The following is an 11,833-nucleotide window of genomic DNA, read 5'->3' as shown; positions in this document are numbered from 1 at the left end:
GGTAAACATGTTGGACAAATATTTATCCCGACTGCTTTTTCTAAATAAAAAAAAAAAAAAAAAATGTATTCATCAAATTCATCAAAATGTAGTAATTTGCTCTGCCTCTGAAATGACTTTCCTTTTCAGATGACATCATCAAGCCCTCTTATTTTTCATCTCTTCCCCTACAACATCCTGTACTGTAGACACCACTTTTCTTCATCCAGTCAATTCCTGATGGATAAAATAAAGTCCCTCCCTACCTTTTTTTCTCAATAAATATCCTGTTTCACTTAGAGATATCTCATATTATGGAAACAAAATGTATTAATTTAATTTACATTTTCTACAGAATGCTGAATTGAATTACTGTATGTATTTGCTATAGACTCTTAACTGTGAAGATCTTTCCTAATGTTGTGATTTCTTTGTTTTCACAGCACAGAAAAACAAGAGCAGATATGCGGATACTCCTCCACCACTGAAACTCGACCAGGTCAGTGGATGATGTTTTTGTCTTTCTCCCATCTCTATATTACACTCCATGTCAGTGTTTTGTTCATGCAGGGGAATATTGCTGTGGTTTATCTGACCTGATAGCTCATCCACAAAGAATCGGGAACATGAGTATGACCCGGGATTGGGTTTCATGAGAAGCTTTGACCACTTGTCACAAACCCGTAGATCCGATCTTGTGGCATAATCGGCAACCCAAGCTCGATTCTGTGGGTCTCTGTCACTGTGGTGAACTCAGCGCACTCTTTGAACTCGCTAAAGCAGTGGTTCTCAAACTTTTTCAGGCCACAACATTAAAAGAATGCGGAAACCACCAACTGCCTAAGGGTTAGTTCCATTATGTATATTTCCCTCATGTCTTTCCAAACCCATAAAACCTCTGTTCATCTTCGGAATGCCTTTTTTGATCCCCCATTGAAAGCAACATAATTACCATCATTCAAGGTCCAGAAAGGTAGTAAAGACATTGTTAAAATAGTCAACGTGACTACAGTGGTTTAACCTTAATGTTATGAAGTGACGAGAATACATTTTGTGTGCAAAAGCAAAAACAAAAAAACAACTTTATTCAACCAATTCGTCTCTCCCGTCAGTCTCTTACGCTTCCAGGTTATACGTCAGAACGCCGATTCAGTATTAGCCAACGCTGTCCACGTGAGCAACACGATGCATGCGTGATGCTGACGCAGGAGCCGGCCAATAATGATTCGGCATTCTGACGTATAACCTGGAAACGCTGCAACGTAAATAGCATAGGGGAATGACAAGGGAGAGACGAAATTGTTAAATAAAGTTGTTATTTTTGTTTTGTTTTTGCGCACAAAAAGTATTCTCGTCGCTTCATAACATTAAGGTTGAACCACTGTAGTCACATCGACTATTTTAACCATGTCTTTACTACCTTTCTGGACCTTGAATGTAGTACTTACATTGCTTTCTATGGGGGATAAAAAACCTCTCGGATTTCATTAAAAATATCTTAATTTGTGTTCCGAAGATGAACGAAGGTCTTAAAGGTTTGGAATGACATGAGGGTGAGTAATTAATGACAGAAATTTCATTTTTGGGTGAACTAACCCTTTAAAACAGCTACCAGGTTTAGTAGTGCACAAATTACGCTTAGTTTATATTTTATTTTTACTAAATAGCCTCACTTTTACCAATCCATAATTTTGTCGATAAATTCAATGTTGGTGCTTTTTATCAATTTTACTTCTTTATTGTCTATTTTATTTTTTTAATTAGCAAATCAAATCATGGACCATTCAAGGTTTGAGAACCGCTGCTGTAAATGGATAATACATTGACAATTTGCAAATGCATCATATATAAAACAAACAAACAAAAAAAACCCCAGAATAATTCCTTCTCTGAAGGGCAGAAGATGTTTTTTGCTCCTGGAGGTCCAGAGGAACAGCATTGTGGACGTGTGCATCCAGGCTGAGGTAGTAGGTTGTATGGTTTCGAATGACACCATGGGAGTTAACTGTACAACCTTCTAGCTTTCCCTGGAGTACACTCATTTCATCAAGCAAGACGAAGTGGGAACCTTCTAAATGGCATCCATTGGATTAATACAGTATGTCTTTGCTTTTTCCACTTTTTAATACATAAATTCAAGAGATAGATGCAGTAGCCCACAGATGATTCAGAGTCATACAGATAATTGATGTTTCCTGTTCCTCCAGGATGGGACAGGCTGTCAGTTTCATTGTCATTTACTGTGTTGTTCATATCTGCTGTTGGACAGAAGACATGCAGCATATTTTTAGTAATATAATACACCATCACTAAACTGACAGCAGGAACCACCACAGAAACCACCCAGTATCTCTTTCAACTAACAACAGTATGATGTCAAATCGTCTTGTGTTTTATCATCACTGCTGCATATCAGTCTGTTTTCCCCTGAGACGCTTGTGATGGCTGTTTATAATCAGACTGCATTGGATATTTGGGAAAAAAACTGCAGGGATTGGTCGCAATGGTTGACTAGTCGACTGGTTTATCTAGAATTTCTTTTTATTTATCTTTTTATCTTTTTTATATTTATCTCTGATATTTTTTGTAACAGTGTTTTAATTAGTGTGTTGACAGCTGTTGCATCTTTAATTCTTTTCTATATTTAGACTAATTTAATTGTTCAGTCAACACAATAACTAGTTGACTTTGAAAATGTAGTTCTGAACATGCCTAGAAAGCAGGAAACCAGTATATTCAAATTGAACCACATTTAGAGAACAATAATTGTTTGTTCTTTGGGTTATATATAACATGAGATTTCGGCTGTTAGAATGAGAAGTTCATTTCCTATGATCTGTCATCCAAGTTTAATTTAGCTTCCTGAATCATTGAGGATTAAAGGGATTTTTAGAGGGCCAAGACATAAATAGTGTGAAATGGAATTTCTAAACTGTAGTGTACAGCACCAGTGTTGTTGGTTTCTGGATACAGTGGCCTTTCTAATAATCAGCACTGATGTCACTTCCTAAAAACTGGAGAAGTGGTTGATGCGGGCTATATTTGGAATGCTAGCTCACTACTTCCTAAAAACGTCAAAGTTTATACTGTATAATGCATACTGTTTTTAAAAAGGAAGTGAAACAGTAAAAGTATTGGTAACACTTTATTTTAGAGTCTTTTAACTAGTTGCTTAGACTGGACATTTAAAAGTCATTTAATGCTTTGGAGTACAGGAGAATATTGCAGAAATATCCCACAAATGAAAAGTTGTTTTCTAAAGAGGAATGATCAGATGTTATTTTTCAACAAGACAATGCTCCTGCCCAAATTGCAAAGACAACCAAGAAGTGGTTTGACAACAAGTCCATCAGGCTCATGTCTTGGCCTGGTCAGAGTCCAGATTTGAACACTATAGTGGATATTTGGTCTAACTCAAATGAACTGGGAGACATTTTTCAACTACTTATGAACAGTTTGAAGCCATTTACATTGAGTGGAACAACACTGACTCTTCTTCTTGTAAAAAGCTGTCTGCAAGTTGGTGAAGGCTATTCCGTGCTAAGTTACTTTAAGTATCTACAGTATCTGTGCAATTCTTGCTAATTTCCTGACCAGTGATTTGTGATTTAAAATGGTTAAGACCATTAAAAGACCACAAATTGTTTTTCTTCCCATTTTTGGCTAGGCTCTTTTTTTTTCTTCCTTCTTCTTTTTTTGCCCAGAAGTGTAGTCGTAGACAAGAATCCAGATTGAGTGGTTCCAGACCTACTAGTTGAACAGTTTTTATACACTACCGTTAAAAGGTTTTGGATCAATACGTTTTTGAAAGTCTTTTATGCTCACAAAGACTGCATTCATTTGATCAAAAATTCAGTAAAAACAGTAATATTTTTTTTTATTTTATTATATTGTTATATTATTACAATTTAAAATAACTGTTTTCTATTTTAATATATTTTAAAATGTAATTTGTTTCTGTGATCTGTCAGAACAGTTGTTCGGAACAGTCGTACCATTTAGTATTTAATATTTGTGTGGAAAGAGTGATGCAGTTTTTTTACTAGATTTTTTGATGAATAGAAAGTTCAAAAGAACAGCATTTATTTGAAGTAGAAATATTTTGTAACATAAATATCTTTTGATCAATTTAATGCATCTATGCTGCTATTCAGCTATTCTTGCAGACCCCAAATTTTTAACTCTAGTGTATGCTTATATAGCATCTTTGGCCAGATAATGTTACTGTGAAGCTCATATTTATGAAGTATGTATGTGGTTGTAGAGCCTTGTATGTCATAAAGCGACTTTAAGAAATGGATTACGTCCAAATAGCTTGTCTCAGATAATTTAGTATTTTAGAAATGTGATTAATCCATTTGAAAACGCAGAATTCCTTGTTTGGGAATGTCCACAAGAATTGTTGAGTATCTGGCAGCAGACATTTCTTTGGCATTCAAAACTCAAGAATAGGTTTTCCTATGAAGTATGCTTCCAAAATTTGGGTTTAAAAGCTTTTGTTCTCATTTTTCAGTGGCGTGTTGAAGCTATGCAGTTTACAGCCTCATATGTCTGTCCGGCGTCTTGTGTTGGTGGGTCTCCAGCATGAACGCCTGCAGTCTGTGAGGCCCAGTGTTCATGAAGTATTTTAGTCTGGCCTGAAAGCCCCTGTAAGCACACATAGGCCCCACAGCAATGCAGCCAACATGGTGAAAGGGACTTAACTGCTATCAATTAAGCACAGACAAATGAGCAGTGAAATAAATGAGGATTCAATGGGCAAGCGTAAGAGTCTCCGTCATTGATTCCCCTCTCACACGACGACAGGGTTGGAACGAGCTTAGCGTGGCCCCTCTAAAGCTTGAAAAGACGCGGCTCCTCTACCCAAGGCTTAAGTCCACTTCAGCCCCCTTTAGTCGGGTGTCAGCTGTCTTTCTCTGTCAGCCAAACCTTCATGCAGCTTACATCTGAATTCTGCTTAGGCTTTTAGGATTTAATTTATAGAAAACAGCAGTTGAAACTCTTTAAGGGATAGTTCACACAAAGATGAAAACTCACTTTTAATATAACAAAAGTCAGTGAGGACAGAGACTGTCAAGGTTCAAAAAAGATGCAAGAAGTATAAAAGTAGTCCATATGACTCTTGTGGTATATTCCACATCTTCTTAAGTCATATGATATGCTTTATGTGAAGAACAGACTAAAATTTAAAGGGATAGTTCACCCAAAAATGAAAATTCTGTCATTATTTACTCACCCTCATGTCGTCCTGAACCCGTAAGACTTTCATTCATCTTTAGAACATAAATGAAGATATTTTTAATAAAATCTGAGCAATTTCTGTCCCTCCATTGACAAAAAGCCGCTTCAAAAAGTTCATAAAGAGATCGTAAAACTAATCCATATGAATTGAGCGGTTTAGTCCAAATTTTCTAAAGAGACACGATGGCTTTATATGAACAGATGTAATTTAGGCTTTTATTCACATATAAACATCATTGGTTCTTATGGAAGCTCAAATGTGCTGCGTAACACAAGAATGAACCTCATTGGTTCTCGCACGTCAAGCAAACATGCTTGAGCTTCTGTTTACCACAACTGATGTGTGAGGTGATGAATGTTTATATGTGAGTAAAAGCCTAAATTCAATCTGTTCAGCGTATAAAGCAATCGTGTATCTTCAGAAAATTTGGACTAAACCGATCAATTCATATGGATTAGTCAGAATTTGCATTTTTGGGTGAACTAATTAAGTTGTTATTCACTAATAATGTTCCCTTCCAGTGAACTGCTGTGACTGGATCGAGTCAATGAGTTGAATTTGAGAACTGGTTCATGGATGAATCATTCAGATTACTTCTGTGAACTAGATCAACTGATTCGTTGAAAAAAATCGGACTCAAAACAATGATTCATTCATGAATCAAACATCACTACTTGAACTCGGTGATTTAACAACTTCAGTTTCCGTTTGTTGTTCAAACAAAGCTATCATATGACTTCCGAACACTATGCGAGTTATATGAAGCATTTTTATGGTACTTTTTTTTTGGTAATTTTGGAGCTTGACATCCCCGGTCCTCATTTTTTTCATTAAATTCAGAAGAGTGTCCTGGATGTTCTTCAAAAATTCATATTGTCTTCCACAGATGAAAGATAGTAATTCGAGATTGGATTGGCCTGAGGGTGAGTAAATAATTTTAATTTTTGGGTGAACTTTGGGTACGTTGAATTGGAGGGAAAGCCCGTCGTTTTGTTTTCCATACTTTCCTGTTTAAACTGACAGAGGGAGTCGAGCTGCTTTTATTTTAGGAGGGATTTTTCCGCCTTCACCTCTGCTCTCGGATGACTCTTCCAGATGTAGCGGCGCGAACCCGGCTTGAAATCCTGCTGGTTCAGCAAAACCAAGTCCAGCTGGCAGCCGAGTCGAGCTGCAACTCGTTGGTTACAGCTGTGCTTAGATTTATGCGATGGCTGAACAAATAAATTAGTGGATTTGATCGGGAGAAAGCTGAAGCTTTTGTTTCAGTGAGGCGTGGGTCCACAGAAAGGCAGAGAACACCAGTGTCCTGAAAGGTTTTCTTTGTCATTTCAAACGATGAACTGTTGTTGCAACATTCTCATTTGAGGTTTCGGCAAATCGCCATAAACAGACTTTATGATTTTGTTTATGTGCACAATCTTACACCGATTATGCTCAAAAAGCTGAAAACATCATGACTGTCTAAAAAATCTTCTTGCTTGTAAATGATTTGAACAGCACACCTAGATTTCTGTTACCGCTGTTTTGCTCTATATGTACAGACGTTTATTGCCATTCTGTCAGCTTATTCAATGTGCATATATGTTTACATTTTGGTGTCAAGACAAACTTATAATTTCTTGTGTAAACATGGTTTTCTTGCGTTGTTGGGTTGCTATAATGAGTAAATTTTTTAACATTATCAGCATTTTGCTGCACTTATCGTAAACATTATGCTCAAAGCTCAAATTACTTCTGATGTAAACAAATGTGTACGAAACTGCTTTGTGTTCAAAAATGTATTGCAATATGTAATTTACAGATTGCCCTGAAATGACATTCGCAATCCATTTAACTTCCAAAATATTCAGTGGGAAATTACATAGGTCAGGACTTAAAGGGATAGTATCCCCTTAAAGGGATACTCGCAACTGACACTTTGACGCTTCAAAAAGTTCATAAAGAGATCGTAATCCTAATCTATATGAATTGAGCGGTTTAGTCCAAATTTTCTGAAGAGACTCGATTGCTTTATATGATGAACAGATTGAATTTAGGCTTTTATTCACATATAAACATTTGATCTAAGACTTTTTTTTGTGTCCAGAAATAATGCACTGACCAATCGTGCACATAACGAAAATAAATTGGGTAATGTTGTTTAAATTCATCGTTGTGCCATTATCTAAGATGGTATGTCTTTTGTCATCCAATTCTGTCTGATTCTTCCAGACGTGTGACCAAAGCCTGCTCATTGATTCTGATTAGAAGGTCTGTGATTGGCCGTCTACCCTTTTGCCCCCTGTACACGAGAGCAGAGTACTGATGAACATGACCTACTGGTCCCAGACCGCTGTCAACCTTAACAGGGCCACAGCTGCATCAGGAGCAGCCAGACGTTACTGTGGTGATGAGGTGCTGAGATTTATGACAGATGAATAAGAGTAATCTAAGCGTAGCAGACAGAGGTGCTATTGATCTGTCTGGAGTCAGGGCAGCGCTGCTGCTGATGACACTTTTTCCAGTCAATACGCATTTGACCTCTGACCCTGCATGAGAGATCAATGAGTTTGATTCGAATGGGCGGGGCCTTTGCGCTGGGCTGCTAGCCAGTCCGACGAGATGTTATAGCAGTTAAAGACCTGCGTTCAGCAGACCTGAACACTGTGTACATATGTGTGTCTGTGCACTTAGATGTTCTCTGTAAGGGTCTTCTGGGTTTTCATAATTGAAAGATGTTGGATAAAACTTAACCCTACTGAGTTGTTCTGGATTTGTGAGTTTATCATCATCACATCATACATAGTCTTGAGGTGTTAGCATCAAGAGGTTGCATCACTATTAGATATGTAGAAATGCCTAACATTAAGTATTACAGTTCAACATGTAACTCATCCCACATTGTTTGTGCTACAGGTATGAACGACATCTTAAAGGGATAGTTCACCCAAAAATGAAAATTCTTTCATTATTTACTCACCCTCATGTTGTTCCAAACTTGTTTCTTTCAGTTTCTTTCTTCTGTTAAACACAAAAGAAGTTATTTTAAAAGGTACATAACACACACAGTTTCTGCCAATCTCATGTTAATCTTGGGTACCTATAGAGTAGTATTGCATCCTTGATATCTCCGAAGAGTCTTTAGTTTTATCAGATTTATAAAAGACAGATACACTGTACCGATTCTTTCAAAAAACAGCCGAGCTCCTGGAGGCGTGCTGTGGGCGGAGCTAAAGAGTGACGAGCATGTGTAGCTTTTGTGTAGTGATCGTCTGCAAGCTATCGATGGTCAGCTAAACAAATGTATTTGAACACACAGGTAACACTTTATTTTATTTAACTAGTTGCTTATTAGCATGCATATTAATAGAATATTGGCTATTTAATAGTACTTATTATTCTACATTCTTAATCCTACCCAATACCTATACTTAACAACTACCTTACTAACTATTAATAAGCAGTAAATTATGAGTTTATTGAGGGAAAAGTCATAGTTAATAGTTTATATGTGTTTATATGTGTTCCCTATACTACTGTGTGTTACCAACACACGATTGCATTGCATTATCCCTGGATAACTTTTGATTCACTATACATTTGTGTTGTTTACATTATATGCACTTGCACGCCGATTGCCAACAAAATAGACACTTGATGTAAGTCTACTTAACACCTGCGGTTCCGACATATTTTTTATCGCTCCATCTTTCAGTTTCAAACTAACTGTAAATCCAGCGTTGAACTGGCCCATAAGCACCGATCCTGGGGGCTTAAGCAGCCACGGAAAACATAAGATATTCTCTGTTCATTTTAACTGATAAAAAATTGATTGCAACTTTCAGACATGACTTTATCCTTATTTTGATAGTTAATTTGAGGTGGTTTCTATGGTTATTTTGATGAAAAATGTCGAGAGCACATCAATGTAATGCGTGAGCACAAATCTCTCAGCTCCACTGTTCCCTTAATGCTGGGTTCTTTGGGAAGCAAGGTTATCTTTCCCACACAACCAAAAACACACTTCTTTTGTGACATTGTTGATTTCGTGGTCTAAAAGCAAAGTGACAAATCTTACCCGAGCAAGACCTGTGAAGTGCTGCCGACGACTTCCGTAACCCGAACAAAGTACGCGTATGGGCGTGCTCTTGCTCTCTCGCTCTAGTTGATGTGTGTGCGCACGCTTTTCTAGGAGAAGTGAGCATTCAAAGAATTCCATCCTTTATGACGCCATACAGGGCCATACTCGAAAAAAACTTTCTGAAACTTATACAAACTCTGAAGGAGTGTATTTGGCACAGAAATATTCCGTCATAAGTCCAACTCGTTTTTTTAAACTAAAAGCAAGAGAATCCAACTCTTTAACAGTGTAAATAAGTCAGAATGCATGAAATAGCATTAGACATTCCCGTTTAAAGAATGTTGTTAATCAGTTGATGGTAGCCATTGACTTCCATGGTAGGAAAAAAAAATATCATAGAAGTCAATGGCTACCGTCAACTGTCTGGTTACCAACATTCTTCAAAATATCTTTTGTGTTCAACAAAAGAAAGAAACTCATACAGGTTTGGAACAACATGAGGGTGAGTAAATGATTAATAAATGGCATTTTGATAAATAAATGGCATTTTGAGGCATTTTGGCATTTCTTTTTCTAAGCAATCAGACGTACAATTTTCAACAGTCGACCAATAAACTGGGTGAAAAAATTCCATAGATGTACACTGAAGAAAGGACCGAGCCATATAGACTTCAGGTTGGCATTTGTTACTTGAGATAGTAAGCAATCACCCAAAACACCTTGGCTACACTCTAGTAACCACCAAAAACGCCTTAGCAACACACTAGCAACCATCCAAAACACTTCAGCAAACACCCAAAACACCTCATCAACATCCTAGCAACCACTCAGAACACCTTAGCAGCACCCTAGCAACTGCCCCCCCCCCAAAAAAAAACTCAGCAGTGCCCTAGCAACCACCCAGAACACCTCAGCAGCTCCCTAGCAACCACTCAGAACACCTTTAGCTGCATAGCAACACCCTGGCATAGAGGAGATGAGTTTTGCACAGGCAATTGCTACTCAAATTTTCTTCACAAGATGTAAAAGCTGTAATTTAAAAATGTTTGGCTGTGAATTAAATGAATCATTGCATTTGGAAATTACTAGATTTGTGTTCGAAAATAGGAGAAATAAGGGATTTCTAAGTGTGTCTGAAGGCTTGTAAAGTCAGAGTTTAATTAGAGACGGATGTCAAACTTAATATGTTTCTCTTTGTGTAGTGGTTTATGGTGTTTTCGCTTCTGTCTAGCATTCATTGTGTCTTTTACGTTTGTGTGTGTGCTGTCTGGTACTGTGTGGTGACAGCGCTCTGCTGATGGCCTGTGTGTGTGTGTGTTGATTGATCACCATCATTCCCTTTCGGTCCCTGCCGATCCCACCAACCTTCCTCACACACACACTCACAAATACATGCTTCTCCACTCTACGGCGTGATAGACTCGAACCTGTACACTGCTCACTTGTATCGAAAAACCAGACGCTGCCCAAGATGGCGTAAGTTTAAAACACTGAATCTATGTGGATTTGTGAGCTCTCACGCTTTATGTATGTGTGTGTTTGTGTGTTCGGAGCTCTGCATTGCAGTAGAACAGACGTGGCGAGTTTGTGCATTAAGCTCGTAATCAATGGTGTATGTGGTGGGCAGTCGCCACCCAGCACCCCTCTATGATGGGGTCACGACTCTCACACACCCCCCAGTGCGAGCAGAGGGGTCAGAGTTCATTCAGGGCCACTGCCACACAGATAAAGATGCGTCTGGTGCTCAGAAAGCCACACAGCGAGTGCACGTTGTCATTTAAAATTTTCATTTAGTACTCAGTTTTAGCAGTGCATATGTTATCACTTATGAATCAATCTTAGACATATGTGCGTGTGTACATTAGACCTGATTCATGAAATACAATGTGTACGTCATTCAATACAATTTACGTGAGAATGAACTAATAAACTGAATGTGTCAAATTACATGCAGAAATTTGTTCTGCTCAAGTCTCATGAGACCCATTATATTTCAGTTCAAATTCAAATTGACACTTTCAGTCAGTTTGCATGGTTTTTCACTTTTTTTTTTATTTCACCTTGTTTTGTTCCCGTTGACATTGTTTTTCATTGTTTGTTGTTTCTTATTTTGTTTTCATTGACTTAATTTTATTTACATCATGTTGTTTTGTCTCCATGTTTTGCTTAAATTGCCCTTGATTTCACTATTTTGTTATTTCTTCTCCTCGTTTTGTTTAAATTGCCATTGTATCATTATTTTGTCTCTTCGTTTTGTTTAAATTACCATTGTTTTCATTATTTTGTTGTTTCATCTCCATGTTTTGTTTAAATTGCCATTGTTTTCATTATTTTGTTGTTTCATCTCCATGTTTTGTTTAAATTGCCATTGTTTTCATTATTTTGTTGTTTTGTCTCCTCGTTTTGTTTAAATTTCCATTGTTTTCATTTTGTTGTTTCATCTCGTTTTGTTTAAATTACCATTTTTTTATTTTGTTGTTTCGTCTCCTCGTTTTGTTTAAATTGCTATTGTTTTCATTATTTTGTTTCGTCTCCACGTTTTGTTTAAATTG

The 11,833-nt window shown here is 37.3% G+C and overlaps 1 long non-coding RNA gene across 5 annotated transcripts in view; it reads left to right on the top strand.

The window, feature by feature from the left end:
* The window catches only part of LOC127520257 (uncharacterized), a 70,676-nt gene that overhangs the window by 48,700 nt on the left and 10,143 nt on the right, over positions 1-11,833 (top strand). For all 5 annotated transcript variants that reach the window (XR_007932076.1, XR_007932075.1, XR_007932073.1 and 2 more), the window contains one exon: positions 423-478. This is a non-coding gene — a long non-coding RNA (uncharacterized LOC127520257). The remainder of the gene's footprint in view (positions 1-422; positions 479-11,833) is intronic.

The sequence above is a fragment of the Ctenopharyngodon idella genome, chromosome 10, assembly GCF_019924925.1.
Source record: "Ctenopharyngodon idella isolate HZGC_01 chromosome 10, HZGC01, whole genome shotgun sequence".
NCBI classification, from domain to species: Eukaryota; Metazoa; Chordata; class Actinopteri; order Cypriniformes; family Xenocyprididae; genus Ctenopharyngodon; species Ctenopharyngodon idella.
The sequence above is the reverse complement of the archived record's forward strand: the minus strand, read 5'-3'. Positions and strand labels throughout refer to the sequence as shown.